At 36.2% G+C, this 16153-nt stretch overlaps 1 pseudogene; it reads left to right on the top strand.

Moving 5' to 3' along the window:
• The first annotated feature begins 14115 nt into the window (after positions 1 to 14115).
• Positions 14116 to 14636, top strand: LOC132359646 (histone H3.3C-like; annotated as a pseudogene).
• The last annotated feature ends 1517 nt before the right edge of the window (positions 14637 to 16153 follow it).

The raw sequence follows: 16153 nt of genomic DNA, 5'->3' as shown, positions 1-16153 counted from the left end.
TCCCTGGCCTGAGGCTGCCCTCACTGTGCCTCCATCAGGTTTTTCAAACCCAGAGACAGAAACCATCCATGTCAGCAATTTTGAACTCTGCTCATCAATAACTCTGTCGTTTAAGCACCTCAGGCAGAGCCACTGACAATTACGCGACGCTGCTCACAAAGTTAAAGAAAAATAATAATACGTTCAGCAAGCAGTCAGCAAGATCATGATAGCACCACGGACTGATCTTTTCATCTGAACTGTTCTTTTGCCTGCTCTTATTTTCATTTGGTTTCAGCCTCATTTCTCCCAGAGTTGAAGTCTGATTATCCCCAATAATTGATGATGCTGAAAGAAGTCATCTCATCAAAATCCCGAGCAGCTGTGATTTTTACATTTGTTGACTCTCGTGCCTCCCATTATCCAGGCTACTGGTCAAACATTCCAAAATGGCTAGGTTATTTCCATCAAGTAGCCTCAGCAAATTTCTGTTTGGAAGCAGCCTGCTTAGCCATTATCCCTTCACCTTCCCTACCTTCCCCGAGGGAAGTGGAAAAAGTGACGCACAGCCCACACTTGTGGAGCAGTTGATGCGTCGCACTCCAACTCTGCACTCCAGATTACCCAAGGTCTCATCTTTATGATGTCCAGTGAGGCTCATGTCATGTTTGCTTGTCTAGAGACTGGAGTGGAGTGGACATAATATGGGATTGGTAGCCCGAAAATTTGCATTTGAGACTTAGCTCTATCGTTTGCTCACCATATCACCTTTTAAAAAGCTGCAATATTTCTGCCTCTATTTCCTAATCTCTAAAACGGGAGGACAGAATGTTAAAGTCATTATTCTTCATCTCTGTTGGGAAAATTAAGTAAGATTATAGACATAAAATGGCTTTTCAAATAATTTTTAAAAATCTGTGCAAACATTTGCACGAATAATTAAATTAGCACTGTGAATTTACCAGCTGTGTTTCTGAACCAGAAACCTAACCTCAGTAAATTACCAGGGTCAATTATGAAGGAAAAAGTTACACTCTCTTTTGTATTTCAGGATATCATTAGTTTTTTTTTTGTTTGTTTTTTTTCCCTCTTTTTCCTGTGGGAGAATTGCCAAGCCCAAACAGATGGTGTTTGTTAAAAAAGAAAAGGTAATTTAATAAAACCAACCTCATTTCGTTTATAACCCATTTTAAAAGCACAAAGCATAACCGTTTTACTCTCAACCAGTGGCATCAGATCACTGCTTCACCAAAAAGGTCAACTCAGAAGGACTTGTAGTTTCACAGACTCTTCTCAAAAATAGTCTCTGACTGTAGTCAATAAGGCTCTTTTTAACACAGAAAATGTTAAACAACGGAAGATTTCCAATTGTATTCTAATGCTTAAAATGGAGTGGTTGACTTAACATCAAGGATTAAATATATTTCTTATAGAAAGCCAAAACTTTAAAGAAATTCTGTTACAAAACTTCCCAAACCTCATGTCCTCTCAATACTTTCTAACCAAGCAACAGTGTTCCTTTCACTTCTCTTTGGTATATTCTGCATCATCAAATGGGAACAGGGGCACTCTTTTCTTGTTGACTGTCTGGGGTCCTCAGTCAGTGGTTGCATTGCCCCTCAGCCTAATATTTTGTTCCCAATAGAAATGATGACTTCCAGAATCTAACTAGGAAAACAATGCCCCAAAGTAGCAGTGAGTGCCGGACAAGCTGTGTAGGTGAGCGTGTAAGGAGGAAATCATCGAAGCCAAGTGATTTAACAGGCACCATGCTGTCTGCAAACAAGCCTTCTAACTTTTCTTCCTCAAAGCAGTGTAACAAACTGCAAGATGCCCTCGACAGAGTCGACCACAATAGAGCAAAACACTTAGGATACAGCATTTTTGTTGTTGCTATTGTTGCTTTTAATATAGGGGCTATTTCTTCTTCAGATCTTTTTAAAAACAGTACATTTTAGAGACGATCTGATTGATTACAACATGTGGAAATTGTAATTGTTACCTTTCCTAAGCCTCGTTTCTCAAGAAAAAAGTGACTAAAACAGATTTGTGCAAAGACATTTGACTTGTGGCAGGCATGAGATTAGGTTCTGAAATCTTGCGTGCCTGTGTATGTACATTCTTGTTTATGTGTGTGTGTGTGTGTGTGTGTCAATCTGTGTGTATATTTATGCATACACATATCACATGTATATGAATTATATGTTTAATCCACACATATTACATGTGTGTATATTAATTATACATATTAATATATGTAATTTTAATCACAGAAAGTCTCTCTTAAAACAGTAGTGTTTCACCATTACAGACTCAGTGTTGTCAATGCATAACTAGGATATATAATAGTCATAGCCAGTGTTCCCATGAACAGAGATAGATTTAAGGTAGAGGAGAAAAATAAAAGAGAAGCTATACCCTAAAATATATATTAATCCCAGAACCTCACTTAATGATTTGTAATTTGTATGCTCCTTTGATGTCCTAGGGCCTCCATCTTTGAAGAAAAAAAAAAAAAGTAAATTTGAATACACCTTTTATAATTTGTTAAAGTGCAGGATGAGTAATGTTAGCATGAGTTGAGGAAAACAAAACACTAGAAAGATATGTGGAGCTGTCAATAATTCATCAGGGCCAGCCTATTTTAGCACCTAATAATTTTTTCTGTGCTCCTTCTTTAGAAGAGAACAAATCAGAACACCAATGCAGTAAATTCTCACAGGGGAAACCATAATTCTATTGATGTGCTTCAGGATGGCTTTTTGTTTTCAATTCTGCAAAAGCGGATCGATAAAACTAATGCAGGTTCTCTCCTAAGATTTTTCTTCTACATTCATAGTTAGGAGACTAGCTAACACTAGTTTAACTGATTTAGCACTGGCAGGCATAACAGAGCAGGTTTTTGCAGATGAGTGGAATATAAGAGGTTAAAAAAAAAGGAAAACAAAAAACAAAATACAATGCTAGCATGGGGCAGTTTCATTTATCTGTTAAGTATGTGAATTATTGAGTTAAGCTACCTAGGTTTGAATCCTAGTTTTACTTATGGCTGTGTGACTTCAGCAAGAGAATAGATCATTCTGTACCTTATTTACTTCAAATATTAAATGAAGGAGAATGAAAGGTAAGAGAATTAAATAAAATTATTCATGTAAAAACCTCAGAAGTTCTAGTAAATTCAAAAAATGCTAACTTATCATTCTACTAAGGTGTGACTCTAACACTCTTATGCTTTGAGCATGGATGCGCTTCCTAGGTCATTCAAAAAAGGTCAGAAGAAATGATGTCATCTAAGAAACAAGCATCAATGCATTTGAATGTAGATCTGAACAGAGTTCAGGACAGAGGTAAAGAAGGCATCTATGAGGGAAGAGAAAGAGTTTAGAAAGGGTTTTAAGAAATCCTATCTATCTCTCTTTTCATTTGCTACGCTCCTAAGAGCTGAAGAAGAAAGAAGAAAATGTAACACACATGCTAACCAGGCTGAAGAGGCCTAAGGGGAATGTTGAAGGGGTCATAGCTTTCAGATGCTAACACTGTCTTCTAATGCTCATTTAAGTTAGATTTGCTTCCTTCAAAACAATTCTTATCTCTACTCTTAAACAGGAGCGCACTCAGTCCTTTGTATCTACTTTATTGAAACCGTAAGCTCATTCCTATAAGTTCTTCCCATGCACTCTGGGTGGATGGCTCACCCCTCCTCTGAAAACACAGCAGTTAGGATGCTCCAGGGTACCAGCTCTGGGGCCTTCACTTACTAACTATAGGGTCTTGAGCAAATAATCTCTTGTCTGTGCCTGAAACTTCACATCTTGCCTATGTCCTCACCTGTAAAACAAGGTGACTATTACCTGCTTCATACCATTGTGGGACAATTCAGAAAGATAATGCATGTAAAGTGCTTAGCTGAAACGCTGGAAAGTGAACAATGAATGGTAACTACTAACTACTACGTTAATACTACTATTTTGTTTTTAACTCTATTTTGCATCATAATTGTTCATATGTCAGGATCTTGCTGGACAGCTGCTTTTTCTGTGAAGTCTATACTGAAAAACCTTAAGCTTCAACAAATAGTCATTATTCTAAATTCCTAAAAACCTCATGCTCTATACTAACTACACTTTCAAGCTTTTGAAAATTTTCAAGATGGTAAATTGTCATTTCATAGATATATTTGTGTATATTGCATTTGTTAGCTGGGTGTTTTCATTCTTATGTATTCTTATAAATATAAAATCTGCTTATATTGAAATAATCTCTTTATAACATATAAAGCAGTTTCATACTAATGTATGAAATTTCTAATTAGGTGTAGAGGGAATTAGGCTTATTTGTAGACTCAAGATTATAATTAGATAGAAGTACAAATGGTTTCATCAACATGGTTACACATAAAAATACCAATAGTGCATACTGTATGATTTCTAGGTATATAGCAAAGATCTCTTCACCTTCACATAAGATAGGCATGATTCAAAAGCCAGTATGCTAAAAAAACTACATTTACATTGTTATGTTTTTCCCTGAAATTGATAATTTTGAGAGATGTGTAAAAGGGAGAAATAAAATTCCTTTAACTTTTGTTAATTAAAAAAATATTTCACCATAACTTAGAATATTTTTCGCAGCATTCATATCCTAAGGTTATATTTAATACATCCAGCCAAAGCTTCCACTTAAGACTTGATGATAGCTCTCAGATGAGTGGTTCAGTGTGCAACTGTGAATTCAACGATATTTGAAGAGGAAATTGATAGTGGGAAAAATTATTAATAATAAACATCACTTTTTTAAAGTTAATAGACTGTTTTTTAGAGAAAGTTTAGGGTTATAGACAAATTGGACAGTTCAGGGTTCCCCAATACCCCCTTCCCTTACATACAGTTTCAGTTTCCCCTCTTACTGACACCTTGCATTAGAGTGATATATTTGTTACATTTGATGAGATAATATTGATACATTATTATTAAATAAAGTCCATAGTTTACATTGGGACTAACTATTTATGTATAATCTATGGGTTTTGACATATACATAATGACAGGTATCCACCATTATACTATCATACAGAGTAATTTCACTGCTTTAAAAATCCCCTGTGCTTTTCATTTCTCCCTCCCTCTCCATAAACTCCTGGCAACCGCTGATCTTTTTACTGTCTCCATAGCTTTGCTTTTTCGAGAATACTGGAATACTATGTAGAATACTACATAGTTAGAATCATACAGTATGTAGTATTTAAAAAAAAAAAAAAAAACTCACTTAGCAGTATGCATTTAAGGTCCCTGCATATCCTTCTGTGGCTTGAAAGTTCATTTCTTTTATTGCTGAAGAATATTTCACTCTATGAAGGTGTCACAGTTTGTCCATTCACCTATTGAATGTTTCCAAATGTTGGCAATTATGAATAAAGCTGCTATAAGCATTTGTGTGCAGATTTTTGTGTAGACCTAAGTTGTCCACTCCTTCGGGTAAATACCAAGAAGCTGTACTATCTTGAATTCCACTAGAAAAAAATAAGAGTGTCTGTTGTTTTGCATCTTGTCAGCATTTGTATTGTCAGTGTTTGGGATTTTAGTCGTTTTAATAAGTGTGTAGTGGCATCTCATTGTTCTTTTACTTTTCAATCCCCTGATGTGAAATTATGATGAGCATCTTTTCATATTCTTATATCACCTGTGTATCTTCTTTTTTTTTTTTTTTTAATTTTATTTATTTATTTATGGCTGTGTTGGGTCTTCGTTTCTGTGCGAGGGCTTTCTCCAGTTGCGGCAAGCGGGGGCCACCCTTCATCGCCGTGCGCGGGCCTCTCACCATCGTGGCCTCTCCCGTTGCGGAGCACAGGCTCCAGACGCACAGGCTCAGCAATTGTGGCTCACGGGCCCAGCCGCTCCGCGGCATGTGGGATCCTCCCAGACCAGGGCTCGAACCCGCGTCCCCTGCACCGGCAGGCAGATTCTCAACCACTGCGCCACCAGGGAAGCCCTCACCTGTGTATCTTCTTTAATGAGGTATCTATTCAGATCTTTTGTTATTAAAAATATATTTTATCATCACTTTTTTATGGTAGACTTTATTTTATAGAAAAGTTTTAGATTCACAAAAGAATTGAAAAGATAGTACAGAGAGTTCCTATATTCCCTAAACACAGTTTTTTCTATTTTTAACATCTTGCATTAGTAACAAACATAACTTTTAATAATTAATCATCAGAAAATATGAGTTGAAACAAGATCCAAACACTATTAGTTTCCTGAGGACGATAAGGAACCCAAGCATCTGCCATTTAGTGATCCTAAACGCTGTTGATTAAAGACACTCAGACATTTTGCATTCATTGCCCATCTAACATCAATAGCAATAATCACGTCTTAGTTTTAGCTCTTACCAGATTTCAAATGCCTTTATATGTTTCTAAGAAGGAATTTATGATTGGGTAAGACAGTCAACAAAAGAAGCAGATCAAGCCCTGTCAATTCTTTTCTGCCTTTTCTTTTCAGCCTTGTGTTTTAGATAGGACAATCTTATGATGTGTTACCTTTATTTATCAAATGAACAAAGGAAGGTCCCAAGAGCTATAATCAAGTCTTCACAGTTCCTTTCCAACACTCTTCATCTATACAGTTCACAAAAAGATTCACTTTCCATAATCTGATCAAGAAGATTGAATAAAAACATAAGGTCTATCTCTCCATATGATTTATAATCTTTCTTTGTTCATTGCTTGTTTTTAGTCCACAGGGTTTTCTCTGATAGTCCTAAACAAGGTCAGAATTACGCACAGGACCATTACCCTTTTTTGTAAATGTACAAGATTTTGCTTTATGTTTACAATTGCTTCTTATATAAAATTTAAAAACTATGTTTTATCATGTTAAAGTTTCAACCTGAGTACCATATCTATGTCAAAACCAATATACAAGAAAGGTAATTTTTTTTGTCAATAATATTAAAATTATAATGTCAACTCTCAGCTCAGTACTACAATTAACAAAAGTTTTGCCCAACTTACATATATTTTTCTGAATAACATCAGACTTCAAACCCTGAGGCAGTTTCTTTTCCTATCTTTTTTATTTATTTCAATAGTTGGAATCAAACTATCTCATTACTGAACAAAATCTTCCTGACATCTTGAATTTTCACATCGCTTTCACATCTGTCATAAAAGGTGTTTTTTGGTAAGTAAGGTATTTTGGCTTAAATTTCTTATATATGATAGATAATATCTCAGCAAGATGTGAATGCATTTTAAATCATCCCTGGAGGTGTAGAACCACTGTGTCCATTACAACATTCAAGGCATTTATTTGGAATGGTTTATCTTATGTCTCAGGTTAGGAATTTAAAATTGTCCCTTGAATTTGTATTTGTAGCTCAACTTAGGAATTTTCTATCTAACATTAATTTCTTTGGCATTTAGTTGTTGACTGTCCATGATGTATAGGTATGTGCTCTTCCAAGAACAATCTAAATATTTTTTATATTGTATAAAATAATTTTATTATTTTTATATCTGAGAGTGACTTGTAAATGATGTAGGCATTTAAATATATTCAAGTATTAAATAACCAAACAAACAAGTTCTGCTGCTTTACAAAATCACTTACTTATTTCCTACATAAGATGTGTTTTCAGTAATAAATCACACATTTTTCAAAATAAATCAGACTCTGGGAGATTAAAATATTATTACTTAAATTTGCTGCAGAGTCATTGTCTGCTCACTACCTGAAGATTTCTTTCTTAATAAATTTAAATGGGACACATCTATTGCTGAAGCTCTTATTCTAGACTTATTTTAGCATCAGTGTTCCTTGCATGTGAAATAAATAAATTCACTTCATTGCCTATAGGATTTTATTCTATTACATTCAGTACATAGGCTTTCACGGATAAAAAATGTGCTGAAATTATTATCCATATTATTTGGTAAACACAGAGAATGAAAAAAATTGTGCTTTTTGAGAGAATAAGTAAAATAATTATGCTATTTTCTATATTTAAGATGAAAATACAAATATCCTATTAAAAGATAAACATAACAGAAATGATAAAAATTAAAAATAATATTGGCTGGTTTAATTTAAGGTTCTAAAAATGCAAACACATATCAATCATCAAGAGCTTACTAATGCTCAGAGAAACTCTGATTATTATGCAGGATCTATGTAAAGAAGACACTGTTCCTGGTGATTTAAATTAGTTATTCCACTATAAACTCAGCCTTGAAGATCCTGGGTCTGAGTCCTGGATTTCTTTTTGCCCCTAGATCCACAGGTCCTTCTACATCTCTGTTTCCCTTTCCTACTCCAAATATATAAATTCCTGCCCTCATTACTGGTTTTTACTCAAGCCCTTCTTTGGGGTTTAAAACCTTGCTAGTGTTTAGAGACCTAGACATTTGCCTGCCCCTTGCCAGCTTCCAGTTCTTAAAGTCTCAGCCAACCTCTCCAAACTTTGTAGGTACATTTGTCCCCATCTGCTCTCTTTCTGATTTCAGAGCATTTGCATCAACTAGAAATTTCCATTCTTAGGATCCGTGCATCAAGTCTGATTCTCTTGGATGTTAACACTATCTTCAACCAAACACTATTTGGAGACCCAGATTTTCTCTAAAATGTGGTATGATGTGTGCAAAGTGTGAAGAAAACTGGATTATCCCTATAGACATAGGGATTCCTATGTCTTAGTCCATATTCCAGAAAGAAGTAAAGAATACGGCATTGAAGGCAAAAGATAATGTAAACAGTGCCGAAGCAGACACTTTTAAGTCATGTCATGACCTTCACAATTTGGGGGTCAGTTGGAAAACCCCTGAAAAGCAACATTATTCAAAAATGGAGGCACCACCAAGCCTTAAGCACTATGTAAACTCTGGCAGTTCTAAAGGGTTTTGATTATGTAGGCAAATTTAGTTTAAAAGGATAGAAAAAATTAAGAGGTTTTCTCAGTTGATTATACATGGCCATCAAGAGAATAGTCCAGGAGTCAAAAGAGCTATACATAAAATAATGGCAAGTAACACAAAGCAATATAAGATTTAGTACTTAATTTATTAAAACTTTAAATACAGTAGAGTTGGAAGAAGTCAGTCAAGAAGGGACTGATACTTGATCCTGAAAAAGAACTAGGAAGAGAATGGAGATGATATTCATAAAACAATGGATTCATCTGATCAGATGTATCGTAGCAAGAATCAGTGCCTACTTTTTAAGGCAGAGAAAATAGATCTAAATATTTCAGCATAGGGCTGGGGATTAGTAGTAAATTCAGTTAACCCAGGGAAAGTAAGGCCAAATTCTGGACTACCTTGAAGGCCAGAAAAAGAAGATGAGAATAGATGTGGTCAAAGCGAAAACATAGATAGATTTGGAGCAAAGGATTTGCATATTACATCTACTTTATTTACTCTTTTTTTCTCTGTTAAACTAATATTAATGAGTGTAGTCTAGGTCAATCAAGTTCGTATTAAATTGTAGTTGACTATACCATAGAGTTCTTTGAGACTAGTATAGGAGGAAGTTTGGAAGGGATTATCAGACAGATGGAGAATAAGTCCTCCACGCCTGACTCACTGCTTTGATCTGGTTTATATATTGTGATTCTGTGTCACATTTCTTTTGAAACACAGCTTTAGTAGGTTAGAATATTACAAACCACAGTTATAGGTAGTAAAATAATAAAAATCTAGATATGGAAAGGAACTTTTAAAGCTAGGAATATTTCAAGTTAATGGCTACCTGCCTCAAAATTGCCTGGAATAAATTTGGAGGTCAATAAATCTTTTTGCATTATTACTGAAGATAGATCCAAAACCCCCCGGACCAAAGATGGTTTGCCTCAAAGCTCACAGTACTTTATAATAGAGGGGAAACTAGCCTCTGGGTCTCTTGTCTTTGGAGATTCTCATTATTTTTCTTAACTCTGACCCTGCATTTTTACTCTTGTATCATGTTGCAGTTTCATTGCTTGGGATAAAAAATATAAAAATTTTAAAATATATTTATAAAAATATAAAATTTTATTAAATTCATTGGCTAATCTCAGAACAATAGAGATTAAAAAAACCCTGAAATCAAATAATTGACTATATTAATCATAATCTCAGAACTAATCTTTTTCAATAACAGATATATTTATGTTGTACTAAATTTTTATGGTTATTTTTCCTTCTTCAAAACTGATTTATTGCCAACTCTATTACTTTTATCCAATCACACTTTAGAAGAACATCATCAACATTTCTATGTCTCATTAGTAGAACTGTCTTAATCCACCATAAAAGTGAATTATTTCTCCCAATTTATTCTAAATTCAATAGCATCATGTTTTTTAAAATGCATTGTCTATTACAGGCTTTGGCTATTGTCAAGCTGATTCCCTCACATCTATATCTCTATTCAGCGTGTTGGTTAAGACTTTTTAGTACTTTACAAAGAAAATTACTTAAATCATCCAACTACCATAATTTATGGGGTATAGTCTATGTGCAAAGCACTGGGCCAAATGCTGCAGGGGAAATAGCAAAAAAGGTACCTTTGTTGTGCCTTTGGAAAGAGTATCTTAGAATGTGAGGTAAAGATATTCCAAAGAGGAAAAGTTTTGGTACAGTTAACAATGCAACCTATAAATGAGGGCAAATCAAATGCAAAATTAAAATAGTGCGGGATATAGAAGGGACACAGTATATAGGAGAGTTCACATACTATTGCACTCTTATCTGGCCTAATCCCACCAGCCTCAAGCTCTTCTATTACCATTAAGAGTTGTCTGTTTTATTAGATACTGTTGCGTGTTACATGTTGTACTGTGCCGTAAGCCCTCTGGACTGCTTGAGGGTACTGCTTCTACATTCCTTGACAATCTTGACTTTAGCCTGGAAAATTCATCCCCTGATTTGTCCTCCTCAATCTAGCGAGCCTTCTTTCCATTGTCATTGTTTTGTTGCAAGTCCCAAATTGTTGATGGTATCAGAAGCAGATCCAGCATACTCACTAACCACTATCTTAGTCAAAGAGAAAAATCTTACAACTCAAATGAGTATCAAATTGGGCTGAAATTCTCTGACACCACAGACTGAAAGAGCAGAACATGACCTCTTGCAAAACATTTGTTTTGAAATTCACTGGCATTTAATGTCAATGATAGGTTGGATCAGAAGAGTAAAAATACTGCCTCCAGAAAGTCATCATTAAAATATTCTTGCTTTTGCTTATGTAAGATATGCCTTTTACACTAATATATGATCATATTACCATGACTCTCAAATACTTATTCCATCTAGGATTAACTTACTATTAGAGGAAGTGAGGCCTTAAAGATATGTAATATAGGCAAACGTTATTTCTAATGTGATACGAGGCAGTTCCTACACGAATCTGTGGGGGTAGGAACCGAACATGTAGGGCAACTTCAACATACAGGTAAGGCACATGACAGTCCCAGGTCAGACAGAATCCAGCCATGGAAATTGGGACACCAAGGAAGAAAGGAAGGGAGAAAAGAAAGTCATCACCATGAAGCAGAAGTGTGACATTAGAAGGGCATGACCCAAAGAAAAAATTTATCTTTCTTATCAATTCTGCCTTGGGTGATGGATGATAATTTTGGTTAATGTTGAACTGGAACATAGGGGGAAAAAAAAGAAGGAAAGCAAAAAAGAAAAACCAATATTCTTAGTCTTTTCTAGTCTAGGTAATGCTGATTACTTAGATGAATCTGCCCAATGACTATTTATAACTTCACAAAACTTTATGGTCCTCCACTCTTGGAATGTCAACTTCCTCCTGTAACTTGTTGTGACCCTGAGCTAAACTTCTAGGCCTGTCTTTGGTGCTGAAATTCTTTTTAAGTGCCCAAACACTGGCCTTTCAAAAGCATCACACCAAACGTCGACTTCATTATCTTCTCCACAATATTGGCTTCTCTTACCATCCTAAGCTAATTCCATGAATGACACCTACAATTAATCCTAAGACTCTACTTGGCAGATAATTGTGTCTGATTAGTCTTTAATGGTGATTTTTTAAGAAGTTTTGAGACCTTACTTCCCATTTATAATTTACAGCAAGAGGTACTAATTTTCTATTTATGGGACTAATACAAGATTTTTGAAATAAGTTTATACAATTGAAAAGCTGGGTTGCCTTAAAGAAAGTATCAAAGCAAACAGTCCATGGACTATGTATATAAGTTAAAGTTGTAAAATTGATTCAAAAATGATTTATTTCAACACTCTGTCACAAGTCTTAGAATACCCTCTATGTGCTGGTAGTTACCATCTTTTCATTTTCAATACTTACTGTCCCTACTTCCACTTGAATCTTATGTAACAGCCATTGTTATAATTCCTTGCACACGGGTGTACTGCACCCCCTCCCCCTGGCCTTTCCCAATGTCAGTTACTCTGCTTGGAATTAACCCCTCCAGTCATGGGTGGAGGGATCATCTCCATCCCCATTTATGTGCCTGACAAATGTCTCCTGGTGTTTTTTAAAACTCATCAAAACACATCTCACTACAATGATGTTTTAGATTTCTACATTTATCCTTCAAAGTTCTTAACCTTCAAACACGTTTCAGTCCTTTTTGTATCTCTAGGCACTTGCCACAAAGCCTGAATCAAGATAGGAACCTAAAAAATGTTTTGAATGAATAATTATTTCTTAGATATTAAAAATTAATGTTTAATACATTAAAGCGATAAATAAACCTTGTCTTTTGGCTCTGGGTAGCAGTTCCACCAAAAATTTCTGCAGGCCATGTTTGCCTCTCAAACTCTAAACAGAAGCATATACAAATCCTGAGTACTGACAGTTTCTCTAGATGCTGCTTCCAGGAGCCAACAGCTCGTCTTTATGGCCTATTCTCAACTCTAACTGCTTTCCATTACATATTCTCTCCGTTTTTTGTTTTCTTTTTTACATTTAACCAGAAGTATATTTATTTAGTCCTCTGAAATGTGTTTTTTTTTTTAACATCTTTATTGGAGTATAATTGCTTTACAATGGTGTGTTAGTTTCTGCTTTATAACAAAGTGAATCAGCTATACATATACATATATCCCCATATCTCCTCCCTCTTGCATCTCCCTCCCACCCTCCCTCTCCTTTTAAAGAATCTCTTTAATTTAAAAGTCAAGCATATCAAGTCTTCTATCCTGCTTCACAGGATGTAGGGGACATTATTCCAAGGCCTGAGGCTTAATAGGGAGATGAGCAAATGTCCCTTCTCCCTCAATGTACTGTATCAATGATTTCTAAGGATAATTTAGTCTAACACTCCATGAGAGGTTAGAGTATTTGCCAATGGTTCTGTTTCCTAAAAGAAAATTGTAAGTTTAGAGCACAGCATTGCATCAATTACTATAATTAGTCTTTGATATTAAAAAAATAGACAATTTTAGCCTGAATATGACTTTGAGTAGTCTCCTGGTATCTGTAATCTTTCCCCCAAAATCCTTTATATTATATGTCAAAAAGAGAAGAAAGACCCTTAACAAAAGATGGATCAGATTACATTTGGGTTTTTGGTTTATTTCTTTTTGCTGTTTCAGAAGAAGTCATTCAATCCATTCTGTTCAACCCATTCTGGATATAGGTGTGAGGGATGATGACTTCCCCAGGACAGAATCAGAATGCCAATGTCCTATCCCTATTTATTCCTTTGTAAGTTGTGTACAGCCAAATCACTGGGTTTCAAATGACAGAGCTCTCACAGGTTTCAAGAAAGAGGAAGACAGTTTTTCTAATCATTTAAGTACCATTTAGTCTGATTTGTAATCTATGGATACTGCCAGAGAAGGCAAAGAGTTCTTGTGGAGTAATATAGAGGGGCTGGAAGTTCTGAAAGTAGTGGAGAAGAAGACTAGGATCTCAAGTCAGGAGAGTTGATTGAGAAGGGGTTTGCTACTCAGAAGTGCTAGGTAAGTGATCCTAAAGACCCTGCAGTTGTTGCCATTTAAATGCCTGGAAATATTGGATCTGAGTTTGTGATAGCTGAACAGCCTGCCTTCTCAGCACTTGCGTCAAGAGACCTCATGAAAGAAAAAGGTGTGTTGGGGGATAGACTCGGTGTCAGCCATCTTTCAATTGTGTTCGCTGCCACCGCCGCGCCGCTGTGACCCTCCGTCGCCAGCACCGCCTCTAGCTCGTTGAGCTCCAGCCGAAGGAGAAGGGGGGTAAGTAAGGAGGTCTCTATACCATGGCTCTTACAAAGCAGACTGCCCGCAAATCGACCGGTGGTAAAGCACCGAGGAGGCAACTGGCTACAAAAGCCGCTCGCAAGAGTGCGCCCTCTACTGGAGGGGTGAAGAAACCTCATCGTTACAGGCCTGGTACCATGGCACTCGTGAAATTAGACGTTATCAGAAGTCCACGGAACTTCTGATTGGCAAACTTCCCTTCCAGCGTCTGGTGCGGGAAATTGCTCAGGACTTCAAAACAGATCTGCGCTTCCAGTGTGCAGCTATTGGTGCTTTGCAGGAGGCAAGTGAGGCCTATCTGGTTGGCCTTTTTGAAGACACCAACCTGTGTGCTATCCATGCCAAACGTGTAACAATTATGCCAAAAGACATACAGCTAGCACGCCACATACGTGGAGAACGTGCTTAAGAATCCACTATGATGGGAAACATTTCATTCTTAAAAAAAAAAAAAAAAAAATTATCTTCCTGTTATTGGTAGTTCTGGACGTTAGATTTTTTTTTTCCCCCCGTGGGGTCAAAAGGTACCTAAGTATATGATTGCAGGTGGAAAAATAGGGGACAGAAACAGGTATTGGCAGTTTTTCCATTTTCATTTGTGTGTGAATTTTTAATATAAATGCAGGGACATAAAGCATTAATGCAAGTCAAAATGTTTCAGTGAACAAGTTTCAGCAGTTCAGCTTTATAACAATTATAAATAAACCTGTTAAATTTTTCTAGACAATGCCAGCATTTGGATTTTTTTAAAACAAGTAAATTTCTTATTGACTGCAAAAAAAAAAAAAAAAAAAAAAAGAAATATTGCACAGTTTGAACCCAAAGTCTCAGATAATCTACCATTACGTTACTGTGATAAGTAGAATAACCACCCCTTCAAAAAAAAATAAGATGTTCAAATATTAATCCCCAGAACCTGTGAATAAGTTATGATCCATGAGAAAAGGGGAATTAAGGTTCACAAACAATTAAAGTTACTCATCAACTGACTTTAAAACAGGGAGACTATCCTGAGTTAGTCAGGTGGGCCCAAAGCAATCACAAGAGTCCTTAAAGGTAGATAAGACAATTAAAAGAAAGAGCCAGAGAGATGGCAGTGTTAGAAGGATCCTGGCCAATATTGCTGGTTTTTGAAGATAGAGAAAGGGAATCAAGAGGCAAGTAGAGCAGGCAGCCTCTAGAAGCTGGAAAAGGCAAGGAAATAAATTCTTCCCTGGAGCCTCCAGAAAGGAATGCAACCCACCAACATCTTGATCTTAGCCTAGTGAGATCTGTGTTAGTCTTCTAATCTACAGAACAGTAAAATAATACATTTGTCTTATTTAAGCCACTAAATTTGTAGTAAATTATTATAGCAGCAATAGAAAATGAATACAATTACAAATGCCAGGAATTTTTCCTTTGCCACCATGACTACTTCATGGGGAGTCTCCTTCCCAGTTCCACACTGGATGACTCGAAGACCAAGGGAAGCCCCTGGTCACTTGGCAGAATGGTATACAGAAGATCGCATTCTTGTACTTGGGTCTGAAACTGAACTCACTACATGATCACAGGAGAGTGATAATGAGAAAAGGACACCTCTGATTTTATGATGCAAATCTGTTCTGTCTCTGCACAACCCAACACAAATCACCTATATTTGCAACCATCCTACCCTTCTCTGCATCATAACTGGGGATTTATTACCTCTCCACCTGTCTACAGATGGTGATTTGAAACTTATTCCCTTCTTCCCTCATAAGCATTTGACTGAATTGATTACTTTTCCTCTCCATTGTGTATTTAATCCCTCCCTCTGGTATGAAAACTTCCTGCTGTGATTTTTAAACATTATCAAGTCTCTGTCCTCAGCAAACAATCAACAAAAGAAAAACTTTCCTTCTGTTTCCTATCCTATCTCTGTCTAGAACCCTGGGGGGGGCGGTGTGGAAAAACAACTACAACAACAACAAAATAAACTGC

This window comes from Balaenoptera ricei, chromosome 2, assembly GCF_028023285.1.
Source record: "Balaenoptera ricei isolate mBalRic1 chromosome 2, mBalRic1.hap2, whole genome shotgun sequence".
NCBI lineage: Eukaryota > Metazoa > Chordata > Mammalia > Artiodactyla > Balaenopteridae > Balaenoptera > Balaenoptera ricei.
Note: the sequence above shows the minus strand (reverse complement) of the source record. Positions and strands in the feature narration are given on the sequence as shown.